This window comes from Neofelis nebulosa, chromosome X (assembly GCF_028018385.1).
Source record: "Neofelis nebulosa isolate mNeoNeb1 chromosome X, mNeoNeb1.pri, whole genome shotgun sequence".
NCBI lineage: Eukaryota > Metazoa > Chordata > Mammalia > Carnivora > Felidae > Neofelis > Neofelis nebulosa.
In genome coordinates this window covers 52,344,492-52,359,859 of record NC_080800.1, presented here as the reverse complement: position 1 = coordinate 52,359,859, position 15,368 = coordinate 52,344,492, and the positions used below count along the sequence as shown (strand labels likewise).

At 36.7% G+C, this 15,368-nt stretch overlaps 1 pseudogene; it reads right to left on the bottom strand.

Moving 5' to 3' along the window:
• Positions 1-373: 373 nt before the first annotated feature.
• Positions 374-1,703, bottom strand: LOC131502075 (cytokine receptor-like factor 3; annotated as a pseudogene).
• Between the last annotated feature and the right edge of the window lie 13,665 nt (positions 1,704-15,368).

Genomic DNA, 15,368 nt, shown 5'->3' with positions numbered 1-15,368 from the left:
TTAAGAGTCTCTTATACTTTGGCTCCCTCCCTCTCTAACCTTTTTTTTTTCCTTCCCCTCCTCCATGGTCTTCTGTTAAGTTTATCAGGATCCACATAAGAAAATTCACTTAGATTTTTATCTTGGTGCTGGTGTTTCAATTAACACTGGGCTAAAAGAAAAAAAAATGACAGCACTACAAGTTTGTCCACAATAGTCAAATCTCTTATTTCTGAAATCTTCCAAAATAAACCCAGTAAACAATTTCCATTTCCAATGTTTTAACTGAGAGTTGAATCTAACAAAATTATTTAACCAATTTCAACTAAAATTGAGCTGAGGACAGCTATATTTAAAGCCCTTCAAACCAAAGACAATCATCCCCAAACATAGGTTACCAACATTTCCATCCAAGATAGAAAAATGAGCATCCAAAATAAAGACAACCACAAGATTGATTATGCAACCAATCAAAAACCGATTCTATGCTATCTGAGCTAGTAAGTTTCGGAAGATTGATGTTTCTTCCTCCATTATTATTGGTGGATCCTAGAGTCACAACTTCAATAACTGCTAGCAACTAATCAGTCATTTATTTTCCACTTACAAAACTGCACCATTTGTATAATGCACACTGCTTGATCATGCTGCAGAGGATCATATCCATTCTATTTTTCTGCACACACTCCTATACTGTCTCCTTTGTCTGGTTATCCTCAGTTTTAACTCTGAATGTCAATGTCTGCCCACAGAAATAAGTTGGAGCACTGGAGCAGAGGATATCTGAGGATTCACGATCATTCTGGAGGGCTATATTTTTTCAATTCCTCAGTCTGTACCCCTCAAAGCCAGCTGTGCACTCATGAGGCACCAATGTAGAGTGACCAATTTGGAGGATGCCCCAAGGGCTCCACTCCTGTTGGCCATCTCTTCAGGAACAGATTCTGAACTGATAATCAATGTTGGGGTCTATGTGCAATACTATGAGCTCAGTTTCAGAGTCTACAGATATGTCCTCAAAATGATTTGAAGTGCATTTGTGGAACTGAAGACTGTAATTTGAGTAGCAAAGTTATCATCGACCTTACACCACTGAAAAATGATGCTTCCACATTTCTCTATTAGTTTTTCTATCTGTACTGGTGGGCAAGATGCTACTGTTCTGTACTTGAAAATGAGGTCTTTCACTTTGTTCAGAATTGAGTCATGTAACTGAGCCGATAAACAAGACACATCAACCAGTAAAGGCACTTCTGTTAAGCTGACCAACTGAATGTGTGAGGACTTTTTGTAAAGTTTCATAGTTTTTCATTCTCTTTTCCTACAACACTTGGAAGGGTGATCTCCCCTTCTTGGACTAAGTCTTCTTCAGTGTTAACTGCATGCTTTATGAACTTCTGAACTTCTAGCAGTCATCTAGTGGTTTAATGGTCTCCTGTTAAATGGTGTCCACCTCTTGCAAAAGGGTCACCAATCACTTATCCAGGAGCTTCCCAAGGGTTACCTTGAAATCATTCAAGGTATTTTTCCAATCCAAGCTTCCCAAGGGTTACCTTGAGATTACAGACATCTCTTGTCTGTGATGCACTTTCTTTGATCTGTTTCTGGGCCTCTTGCAACCCCTGTAAGCATCTGGCCCAGCTCCCACCATACCTCTGCCTCTGAGCCACCTGCATGTTTTAATGGGCCTTCTGCAGCAGCAGCTCAGGTTCCAGCTCCATTGCTCCCTCATCCCACCACGTGGCCTGCAACTGTGGGCATGGTTCCCCACAATAGTGTCCTTTCATTTTAACCTAAGTGACACTTTCTGGCATTTCTTATAGGGAAAACACATGATAATAATCTCCTGAGGTTTTTTTTTTAAATATCGGTAATATCTTTATTTATCTATCTAATTTATGATGTTCTGCTGGATATAGAATTCTTGGCTAGCAGCTATTTTTCTTCTTTCAGCACTTTAAATATGTCATCCCATATTTAGGCTTTTTACTGAGAAATTGGCTGATAATCTTGTTGAGGATACCTTTTACATGAAGAGTTACTTTTCTTGCTGCTTTTAAGATTTTCTTTGTCTTTATCTTTTGACAGTTTGAGTATAATATGTCTCCGTATGGGTCAATTTGAGTTTATCCTATTTGATAAACTCTAAGATTTATAGATTTAAATCTTTAGTGAAATTTAGCATAATTTTAGTTGTTATTTCTCCAAATGTTGTTTTGCCCCTTTCTCTTTTTCATTTTGGACCCCTGTAATGCATACCTTTTTCTCTTGATGATATCCACAGGTCCTCCAGGCTCTGTTAAATTTTCTTGATTTTTTTATTTCTGTTCTTCAGACTTAATAATTTCAGCCATTATATTTTCAAGTCCACTGATTTTTTCTTCTTGCTCAAATATTTTTCCAAACATTTTTATTAACCTTTTTCTTTTAGTTATTTTGCTTTCCAGCTCAAGAGTTTCTATTTTATTCCTTTTATACTATTATCACATTTTGATATTCTCATTTGTTCACAAATTCTCTATTTCCTTTACTTCTTTATATTTTCACTAGCATTTGTGCTTGAGAATTGTTTTCACCTTATTGTACATTGATAAAGAAAATGTGATATATATATATATATATATATATATATATATATATATATATAATTTTTTTCAGCCATAAAAAGAATAGAGGTTTGTTTGCCTGGGTGGTTCAGTCAATTAAGTGTCCAACATCGGCTCAGGTCATGACCTTGTGTCTCATGGGTTCAAGCCCCACATTGGGCTCTTTGTTTTTAGCACAGAACCTGCTTCAGATTCTCTGCTTCCCCCTCCCTCTCTCTCTGCCCCTCCTCCACTCATGCTCTCTCTCTCTCTCTTTCAACACTAAATAAGCATTTTTAAAAAAGAGAATGGAATCTTGCCATTTATAAAAACATGACTGGAACTTGAGGACATTGTGCTATATGAAATAAATCGAAGAAAGACAAATAATGTATGGTTTCACTTATACAAGGAATCTAAAGAAAAAAATAGCTCGTATATATAAAAGACATTGCTGATTGCCAGAAGTAGGAAGTACGGGGTGGGGAAAATGAAAGAAGGAGTCAAAAGGTGAAAACTTCCAGTTATAAAGTAAATACATCATAGAGATTAATGTACAGCATTGTGATGGTAATGAATGATACTGTATTGCATATTTGAAAGTTAGTAGGATAGTATATCTTAAAAGTCCTCCTCAAAAGGAAAAAAAAACAATGCATCTATGTATGAATGAACCACATTTTACTGTTTCTTTGTATGCTTTGTGATTTTTTACTGAAAACTGGGCATTTTAATATTATAAAATGATATATCTTTAATTCAGATTGTCTACCTTTCCTACAGTTTGCTTTTTGGTGAAGTTTGTATTAGTACTTTTACTTAGTGGCTTTGTCACATTTTTATTTTTGTTAAGACTATTCCTTGTTGTGTGCCATCACTGCAGTCTCTGTTCTTTAGCTTGCATTGAGCTAGTATATTAATGGAGACTTTCTTAAATGTCAGGAGCTAAAAATCAAACAAATAACACCATTTATCCTTGTCTGTAGACTGGCATTGTACCTGGACACTCCTTCAACACTTAACTAGGCTTACTTTTAAAGTAGAAATCAGACTGCTGTGAAAGCTTAGGGTCTTCTCAGGTGTTTTCTAAGCATGTCTTCTGCTCTGGATTTGGACATGACACTTGAAATTCCCCTATATATACTGTTGCTTTCAAATATCTTATTTTCCCAAAGAAACTCTCTCCAGCTCTTGTATATGGGCCTTATGTGGTCTAGTGAATGTTTCAATTATAATTTTTTCCCCAGATATTTGTGGTTTGTAAGTTCAGTTTGCACTATTTTTGAGATTTGGCCACTCCTTTGCAGGCCTGAGATACAAGTTAGGAATAACAGATACAAGTACCCTGTATCAATCTTTTAAATAGCTTCCAGACAGGTTAGAGCAGACATACATATTAATTTGCGCATAAGGTCTCCTTTGCTCCTTCTGGAGCCAGAGATCATGATCTCAATCTGGGAGTGTTGGTTTTCCTTTTCAAGACTACTACTGTGTGAGGATGAGAGGTAGGCAGTAAGGACCAGTAAACATTCACCAAATCTGGTGCCTGGGTGGCTCAGTCAGTTAAGTATCCAACTTCAGTTCAGGTCATGATCTCGTGGTCCATGAGTTTGAGCCCCAAGTCTGGCTCTGTGCTGGCAGCTTAGAGCCTGGAACCTGCTTCAGATTCTGTGTCTCCCTCTTCCTCTGCTCCTCCCCCACTCTCTCTCTCTCTCTGTCTCTCTGTCTCTCTGTTTCTCATAAATGAATAAATGTTAAAAGGATTCACCACATCTTCTTACCATTTTGAATTTATATCTGTCTTGATTCATCATTCAATTTGTTACTGTAAACCTTTGACTATTTTCCAGTGTTTTAACAAAGTTGTTTCTGACAGTTTCAATATTTTTGTGGGGAGATATGAGCTAAGAGCTGCCTCCTTGTACCCCCTCCATTTATATGTCAAAACCTAATTTTTAATGTTAGATGAAATATGGAAAGTAAAGGATATTCTGATGAGGTATTAGACAAAAGTGAAGAACTTGGTTTTTAGATACTGGAGGAGAGGCTTTCCTTGTTATAAAGTGGCAAAGGATTTAGCTAAATTGTGTGCATATTCTAGTGTTTGTAGAAGGCATAATTTGCAAGTGATGATACTGGATATTTAGCTGAACTTATCTCTAAGAATATTGTTGAAGGACACTCTGGCCTTACTACTTATAGTAAACCACAAGAACAGAGAAATGACTTAATCACAGAATTGTTAAGCAAAAAGGAAACAGTTTAAGATTTTTAAAAAATTGTCAGTCTAACCATATTGCAAAAATGGACAGCACTTAAGTTGTGGCCAACCCACTTGTTAGAGTAGGAAATTAGTATGGATCATCCATCTCAACAGTATACAGGTGCTCTTCTTCATGACAATGGAAGAATAACCCCAATGGTTATTTAGAGATTTTCAGGGCTTCCACTCTTATAAGGTCCCAGGTTCAGAGCCCCAGGGAGCATGGATACCTCTTCCTGGGTTTCAAAGGATGGGACTGCCTGATGTGCAGGACACCAAACCAGGAGAGCTGTGGATGTCGGACTTCAGCCCAGAAGAATCATGCGGCTGGGTCAGAGAGCCACCTTGAGGGCAGGGCCAGCAGAGAACATCCACAGTGATGGAACCTCAGAAGAAAACCACTGTATGGCAGTTCCTCTAAGCCATGGGGGTGAAACTGTCACCCCAGTGGGTCTGGAATTCAAAGCATCCAGCCAAAGATGCTTCTTTCTTTCTTTCTTTCTTTCTTTCTTTCTTTCTTTCTTTCCTTCTTTCTGGTGTTTATCTTTGAGACAGAGAGAGACAGAGCATGAGTGGGGGAACAGCAGAGAGAGAGGGAGACAGAATCTGAAGTAGGCTCTGGGTTGTCAGTACAGAACCCAATGAGGGGCTCCAACTCACGAACCATGAGATCATGACCTGAGCCAAAGTCCGACACTTAACTGACTGAGCCACTCAGATGCCCCAAATTATTCTTGAACCTTAAATTCTAATGAGGTTTTCCCCATTAGACAGACATTGGACTACTACTTGGAAACTGTCACTTCTTTCTTCTTTCCTATCTCTCTCTTTTGTAATTGGGATGTCTATCCTATGCCAGTCCCACAGTTGTATTTTGTAAACACATAACATGTTTAGTTTCACAGTTTCACAGCTGGAGAGGAATTTGCCTGAAGATGAATTATACCCTGTGACTCACCCATATATGATTAATATGATATTTAGATGAGACCTTGGACATAGGCTTTAAGGTTAATACTGGAATGTGTTAAGACTTCTGGGGTTATTGAAATAAAAGAAGTGTATTTTGCATGAGAGAAGGACATGAACTTTGGAGAGGCAGTGTCCCTCAAAATTCATATGTTGAAACCTAATTCCCACTATGATGGTATTGGGAAGTGTGGCCTTTGGGAGGTGATTAGGTCATAAAGGTGGGGTGAGCCCTCATAAATGGGATTAGTGCCTTTATAAAAGAGACCTCAGAGATTTCCTCTCCTCCACCATGTGAAGACAGAGTGTAAACATAATTTGCTATGAACAAGAAAGTGAGCCCTCACAAGACAGTGAGTCTGCTGACACCCTGACCTTGAATTTAGCCTTTAGAATTGTGAAAAATAAATATTTGTTGTTTAACCCACCGGTCTATGAAATTTTTGTTATAGAAGCCCAAATGGTCTAAGATACTACTCTACCATTTTGCTGAGGTCACTCCCCTACAACAGAAGTTATTTTTAATGATCACTTTTATTTTAAAACTTATCTAAGTAATACATGGATGCATTATTTCTTTCTGGTTTTAATTTTATTTGATATTTATCTGATTACTGGCTTACTGATTTTCTTATGCCTCTTTCCAAAGGGGATAAGGAAAGAGGGTGCATAAAGAATTGGAAATGGGTTTTCTGTCCCTGTCCATCTGATTAAGCCATTAATCACACACAGCTAGCTATGTGAGTATAGTAAACTAACATTTCCCTCTGGCACTACCCCATACTACATAGCACCTATATTTATTACATATAGGATTACTCCCCTGGGAAATCAGGTCAATCATGTATTTACTTAATACCTACTATATGCTTTAGTGATTCTCTTTGGGCCTTTCTTTGCAGTAACCAGTATAAATTTAAGCAGGCTTGGGATTATTTGAGTCATTGTTGCAAATAACTTTGGTAACTTTCCCATTATTTTCATACTCATTTGGGTTTCTTCATGACAATTTTGATGTAATATTTTGCATATTAGTCTTTATATAAAACAACACAAAGTGGAAATTATTAATTAATCAGGAATCTTAAACCATTAATCATTGTTATCATCTTTGTGTTTTTTTAGCTTCCTTATTTTATTTTTTCATATGAAATTTATTGTCAAATTGGTTTCCATAAACACCCAGTGCTCATCCCAAAAGGTGCCCTCCTCAATACCCATCACCCACCCCCCCTCCCCCCATAAACCCTCAGTTTGTTCTCAGTTTTTAGGAGTCTCTTATGTTTTGGCTCCCTCCCTCTCTAACCATTTTTTTTCCTTCCCCTGCCCCATGGTCTTCTGTTAAGTTTCTCAGGATCCACATAAGAGTGGAAACATATGGAATCTGTCCTTCTCTGTATGACTTATCATTGTTATCATCTTTGGAACAAAGCTGCTCATGAGAATGATATAGAGACAACTAATTTGTTTTTGCTGAATTTTGGCTAAATTGCATCCAGAAGAACTTTGCAAGCTTTAAACCAATATATTCTGAACATGTTTATATATAAAGTTATCCAAATTAGTTGTGTAAATTTGCTTGTAATCTGTATAAGTCATAATGCAGATTACTTAGCTGACATAACAATACCCAAAATAAAATGTAATAGTCTAAGTCACCCAAGGTCTGTGTGGTGACTCTATAGTAACAGGACCTAGCTCTTTCTACCTTGCTCTGATGTTTAAGTATTCAACTTTGAAGTTGTAGTGTGAAAACAACCATAGACAATATGTAAATAAATTATTGTGGCTGTGTTCCAATAAAAATTTAATTTTGGATATCGCAATTTTAATTTCATATAATTTTGATATGTTATGAAATATTATTCTTTAAATCTTTTCAATCACTTAAAATGTAAACATCATTCTTAGCTTTCTGGTCATACACTGATTGAACACCAGATTTGGCCATTGAACTGATGTTTATTGACATATACTTAGTACATTAGAATTTCCCAACCTTAGGTTGGATTCTAATTTTTGTTGTGAATATCCTTGCTCCAGATCACTAAGGGATCTGTCATTGTTTTTGAAGGACATTACAATCCTACAAGCTTCACAATACAATAATTGCACAAGATTTCCCTACCTTAAATACCTTCATGAGATAGTGTCCATGCATTTAGGCTAAGGATGTAGTAATGTGTTGGTTTAGCTTTTAATTTTCTCAATCTTTCCTATCTTTTATTTTTCATTTCAATCAATATTTATACAGTACTTATGGGCAAGGCATTATTATAAGTATATTATGTATGTTAATTACTCACAAAAAACTTATTAAATAGGCACAATTATAATCTGTATCTTACATATGAGGAAATTGAGGCTCAGAAAGATTAAGTAACTTGATCTAATAGCACAACTACTAAGTAGTAGAGCTGGGATCCACATCTAAGCCACCTGGATCCAAAGTCATTTTTGTATTTCAAAACTTAGTATGTTTTTTCACACTAAAAATAAAGGAGAAAAACTCTTTTCCAAACCCTGCAATCTTTATGCCAACCACACAAGACACTTCCCTCTTGTGCAGATAAATTAGCATGACCAGTATTCTTGGACAGCTTAGGACTGCTGATTAAAGTACTCTTATGCCACATTAGTGAGGACATTCAGAGACCTGGTTAAGTTTCACCCTCACAAGGTTAAATAATTAAATTAAATTAAATTAAATTAAAGGTTCTAAATTTTCTTTTTTTTAAATTTTTTAATGCTTATTTTTGAGAGAGAGAGAGAGACAGAGTGTGAGCGAGGGAGGAACAGAAGAGAGGGAGACACAGAATCCGAAGCAGGCTCCAGGCTCTGAGGTGTCAGCACAGAGCCCAATGCGGGGCTCGAACTCACGAACCATGAGACCATGACCTGGGCTGAAGTCAGACACTCAACCGACTGAGCCACCCAGGCACCCCATGGTTCTAAATTTTCTTAATCTGAACTATGTGCTCCAAATCTGTTTGGCTCCACATGCTATGCTTTTTCTTCTAAAATGGTGTTTGGTTGAACAAAAAAGAAGGGTTTTGATTTCCAGATTTTATTTAAATAAATGAATGAGCAAAAACCTTTCAGAAAGAAGCTTTGTTAAAGAGAAAATAGAATAGGGTGTTAAGAGAATATGACTGAGAGTGACTACAGTGATTGTATAGGGTTAGAAGATTAGGGAGAAGCCCTGACTAGATGACATTTCAATCAAGACACAAATGTCAAAACGGAGTTAACTTTTCAAAGGTCTAGAGACAGATGTTTCTTTTTTTAAGTTTATTTATTTTGAGATAAAGGGAAAGGGAAAGAGGCAGAAAGAGAAGGAGAGAGAGGATCCCAAGCAGGCTCTGTACTGTCAACATGGAGCCTGATGTGGGGCTTGATACCACAAACTGTGAGACATGACCTGAGCCAAAATCAAGAGTCAGAGGCTTAACCGACTGAGACACCCAGGCACCCCTAGAGACAGATGTTTCAGGCAGAGGGAATAAGTGAAAAAGTCCTAAAGCAAGAATTAGTTTGTGTGGTTGAAAAAGGTTGTTTCACCTTTGTCAATAAAAAAGTGTAAATATATAAAGTGTTTTTTACAAAATATATATAATATATAATATAATATAATATATAACATATAAAATATAAACATATATATGTTTATAAACATATACATATACATATATGTTTATAAACATATAAAATGTTATATATACATATATATGTATATATAATATGTAACGTGCATTCCTGTACTTTTATATTATTACATTTTAAAACATGCACAGACACTAAAAGTGATGAAATGAAAATTAAATAAAAATATATTTTAAAGTGCATATGATGGGGCACCTGGGTGGCTCAGTTCGGTTAAGTGTCCGACTTTGGCTCAGGTCATGATCTTGCCATTCCCGAGTTCAAGCCCCACGTTGGGCTCTGTGCTAACAGCTCAGAGCCTGGAGCCTGTTTCAGATCCTGTGTCTCCCTTTTGCTCTCTACCCCTCCCCTGCTCATGCTTTCTCTCTCAAAAATAATAAATTAAACATTAAGAAATAATGAAATAAAAAGTGCATGTGGATGTATATCTTGTAGCATATGTGTACTACCTGCTTTTGTAATTATAAATTTGATTTATAGTATTAATAATTAAATACACCATAAGTCCTAGAATCATGCTGTCCAATAAAAACATGTGAGCCACACTTGAAATTTTAGAGTTTCTAGGAGTCATATGAAAAAAGTGAATAAGTAAATAAATAAAATTAATTTTAATAACATATTTTATTTAATCTACTATATGTAATGTATTATTCCAACCTGTAACCACTGTTATAAAAGGAATTCATAAATGAAATGTTTTATGTCTCTTTTTGTACTTAGCCTAAGAAATCTGGTATATATTTTTTATTTACAGCCCATCCCAATTTGGGCTAGTCACATTTGAAGTGCTCAATCATCACCTCTGTACATTGCCCACCTCAAGGGCTAATTTTCTTATGAAAGTCCCTGAGAAATTCCTATCCCTCTTTCTAATCATCACATTAACTAACTTAGACCCTACTTCTTTTGAGCCTATGACAGAAGCTTTCTTATCTCAGGAGAGCATTTTGTCTTTATCTGCCCTGATTTTCCTTATAAAATGATTGTCACTATGCTCCAAAGAGAGGGGAATAGAAAGTTGGAGACAGAGGTGCCATGTTTGAAAAATTTAAGATCGTTATGAAGGAATGGTCAGGGTTGCTTCATATAGGAATATCCCTATATTAGAATGTTCAGGGCACATCTGATACGTGTTTATAGAGCACCATAAGCTTTTGAGAAGGGAAATATGGGCTGTACCAACATCCCTAAAACTGTTCTAAAGATCTGATTTTTAAAAATATTTGTGATCTTACTATGTGCCAGACATGATATATTTGCATCACATGTAAGGGCCTTCTTGTACTCCTCCCAACTTAGGAATGAAGATGGCTGGACATTTTGTGTTTGATTAAGGTTTTAACAGAGAAAACCAGAAATGGAACTCATAAAAACATATTTGTGTAAGTGAAGATGCTTACCTGATTTTACCCACTTTCAGTACCAAATATTGATTTTAATACCCAGCCCATCTGGTGCTGGTGGAATTGGTCAATCTGGACTTTATGACAAAAAGTGATAAAGTCCTGTGAATGACAAAAGGCTTTGTTGAAGCCACAGCAATGAACTCAATAAAAGGCTTCGTCATGTGGTTCCTATTACTAAGGGTGGCTAACAGTTCTGTTCCAATACATTTTGACTCTTTGTGTCCCAAATTTTACCTATTTAACAACTATAGGACTTCCCACTTGCCAGACATTATTTTAAATGCCTTATAGATATTCATTTTTTATTTAATCCTTACAACAAAGAAACTGAGACACAGAGAGTTTAACTAACTTGCTGAAGATCTCATAGCCTAGTGAAGAGCAGAACTGGATTCTAACCAAGGTAGCTTGGCTTCAGAGTCTCTGAGCTTACTATTTTTGCAAAGTCTAAGTCTCCTAATTTCTAATATGCATGTTTTTCTTCTGTATTTCATCCCTCAGGGATTTTATTTTATGACCAGTCACAAAGGTTCTCTGTTAACTCTGACACATGTGCAACATACACTAGCTCTTTCTGACAGAAGTGCTCAGACTATCAGGTCCTCCTAGGCCCCCTGATAATAACAGAGGGCTTTTGAAAATCCCTCATGTGAAGATTATTTCTGCTTGAAGTCTGAACTAACATTTGCTCATTGTCATGACCCTTTTTATAAAACATTACATATTTCTTTAAAAAAATTTTTTTAATGTTTATTCATTTATCAGACATGGAAAGAGAGTACGAGCAGGGGAGGGGCAGAGAGAGAGAGGGAGACACAGAAAGGGAAGCAGGCTCCAGGCTCTGAACTGTCAGCACAGAGCCTGATGTGGAGCTCGAACCCACAGACCGTGAGATCATGACCTGAGCTGAGGTCAGAAGGTTAACCAACTGAGCCACCCAGGCGCCCCAAAACATTACATATTTCTAAAGCTACAGAAGTTGCTGTAAGCATAAGGTTTCTCTGTATACATAATCCATTTGTATTTATTTCATAATTATTTATTTTTGCTTTGTTGATTTAATTACAAAAATAACACATACTCATTCTAAGAATCCTAACAATGCAGAGCTGTGCATTGGTAAAGTCTCCAATTCCTTCCATTCTTTATATTTCCCAACTTACTGCCATAGCAATAGACACAACTTTCAGCAGGCCAGTCTACATTTCACTCGTCATGGCTAAGCTTTCCTTCAGAGAAGCCCTCCCCTGGTTTCTTGAGGTGGTTACCTTCAGGAGGAAGGAACCGTTGCCAGGGAAACGAGGTCACGTGGGAACCTCTGAACCCAAACTAGGTGCAGGTAACCTGACTTGAGCTGGGGTCTGCGCTACTGGTGGGTGCTGTGGGAGCCAGAGTGCTGATGGCAGGAAGTGGACAGCCCTGGTGAAGGCTCTGGACAGGCTGCCTGTATGGGCTGGAAGGTTTGGATCCTGGGGCGGAGGGCGCAGACCTTGGTGAAGTGGCGAGTGGCAGGCAATGGAATGAAGGCGACTGCGGGGTAAGTTGGATTTGAACAGCTGGTGGGAGTCAGGAAGGAAAGATAAGCTCAGACTCAGATCTTTATGGTTTACTTTTTTCCGGAGTGACATTGACCTGACCAGGGAGTTACTATGGGTGGGAGTGGAGGTGGGAGAATGAAGATTGGTAAAAGGAACAAGACTAGCAGGTGAGGGGATCCAGAGACAATAATCTAGTCCTATTTTGTTGTTCCTCTCTCACTCCCTTTATTGTTGCTACAGAACCCAAATTCTAATGTAAGCAATTTGGCTCCTGAGCCAGTTCTCTGTTAACCTTCTTGTCAGGTACAAAGAACGTGTTAAAATATGGGAAAATGGACAAGGAATCAGAAGAACCTTTTCATACATGGCCATTTGAAAAGTCACTTAACCAATAAACACATATGGAATAAAAAACAAGATGGCATATTAAGAATGACAAGGGCAGAAAAAGATTGTTTCTGTCTAATGCTGTGCAGGGTTTGGGAAAACTAGCACTCAATTACAGCGTTGGTAAGAGTGTAAATTAGCAAAACAATTTATTGTTAGGCAATTTGGCTTATGTAACAACTTGGAAACCTGTTACTCTTGACCTTGAAATTCTTATAGGAATTCATCCAACACCATTACTAATAAAAATAAAAAGACATACTCATACATGCACATATAATGCATTTATTATAGCATTATTTATAATGACAATGGGGTATATCTGAACACTAAATATTTGATGATATTAAGACTATTTTTATTTTTGTATGTGATAATAGTACATGGTTATGTTTTAAAAGAATCTTTGTCTTAGGGATTCATTCAGAATAATGACATGGAGAATAATTTGGTATCTGCGATTTGCCTGAAAATAATTAATGTTGGCTAATGGGTTAAGAAAAAAATAAATTGATAATTGTTGAAGCTGGGTGATTGGAACATGGAAGGTTCATTGTTAGCACTCTGTCTACTTTTGTATGAGTTCAGAATTTGTCATAAGTTAGGAAAAAATAATTCAAGTTAAAAAACTGGACAATTATAGGGGCGCCTGGGTGGCGCAGTCGGTTAAGCGTCTGACTTCAGCCAGGTCACGATCTCGCGGTCCGTGAGTTTGAGCCCCGCATCAGGCTCTGGGCTGATGGCTCGGAGCCTGGAGCCTGTTTCCGATTCTGTGTCTCCCTCTCTCTCTGCCCCTCCCCCGTTCATGCTCTGTCTCTCTCTGTCCCAAAAATAAATAAAAAACGTTGAAAAAAAATTTTTAAATAAAAATAAAAAACTGGACAATTATGGAAGAATGTAAGTAAATAAAAATAATTTTGAAATTCCCTGTCAGACTTCCTGGGTAATTATCCCATCTCTGCCATGTACTAGCTGTCAAATGTTGGGCAGGATTTTTAAATTCTCTGAGTCTCAGTGTCCCCTTTTATGAAATGAGAATAATACTGTGTATTATCAAATCCAGTCAATAGTAAGACACAGTATTATTTTTGTTCCACCATGGAAGAAAAACCACTTCCAAATATACTCATGCACATCTTGAATTCAGAGCCGATAAAATATGAAAATATATGAATCTTAGAATTAACAAAATATAGTAGTAACTAATATATAGGGTTTTTTGACAAGTAAAAAAGATTAATAACTGTCAAATGCATGGCATAAAGGTATTCACTGAATATGAGTTATCACTATTATCTTCATTCCATCTTCATCATAAGAGTGCTACCTAAGAGTGTTTATGTAGTCATCTTCATGAATTTTTCTCCCATTTAAGCAAGAAGGGCAAATTATCTGGATCTTGTTTGGGGTTTAATAGCCATTAGTTTTTGGCAGTGGATTTGTTTTGCAATATTCTAAATTGATAATGTATGAATATGTCATTGCAGCATGGTTGATAATGGGGAAAAAAATGGTAATAGTCTAAGTGCCCACCAACAGGAAATGGTCTAATACATTATGGAGATTACTCTCTAAGATATTCACACTATGAAATTTTGGGAAAGAATGAGGGATAGCTAGATGTACTGATATGGAAAGATTCCTCTGTTACAATGATTAGTAAAGAAATCAAATTACTGAATAAAATATATAGTTCAAGTAGGAAAAAGTTTTTCTTTATACATGTCTATGTGTGTGTGTGTGTGTGTGTGTGTGTGTGTGCGCGCGCATATAGATAGGCTCCAAATTGTTAAAATGGTTGCCTCTGAGGGGTGGGATTTGGATCGGAGAGAGGTGAAATGAGACTTTTACTTTTCCCCCTATATATTTGATATTGTTTGATTTTTATACTGTGTACTACTTTTGTAATCAAAAAGGGGGGATGGGCTAAATGGGTGCATTAAGGAATATACTCCTGAAATCATTGTTGCACTATATGCTAACTAACTTGGATGTAAATTAAAAAATAAAATGAAATTTAAAGAAACATTGTAGTGAACACTATATGTGTGTATATACATATACATATATATAATTTTGAAAAAGTCAAACATGAAATTTTTTTGAGAGTATGCAAATCTATTCACTTTTTCTTCTAAGATTTGTCCCTTTACCATCTTGTAATAGGCTTGTACCATGTAACTTTTAAGAATAAAATGAGCAAAGTTTAAAACATTCTATATTGTTGCCAAAACCACCCTTTACAAATTGTGAACTTCTCACAACCAGCACATTGTTGCCAGTCCTCACAGGTGTTAAACCTATTTATGATGGGCCAAGTATAATACAAATATAGCAACATACTATTATTATTACCATAACCTAATACTATTAATTACATTTGTCCCCAAACAATATTTGATAAGAGATATCATAAACATTACCTTTAGGGTTCCTCACATTAAAATTGCAATACAGGGTGCCTGGGTGGCTCAGTCAGTTAAGTGTCCAACTTCGGCTCAGGTCATAATCTCGCTGGTTTGTGAGTTTGAGCCCCACGTTGGGTTCCGCTGACAGCCCAGAGCCTAGAGCTTGC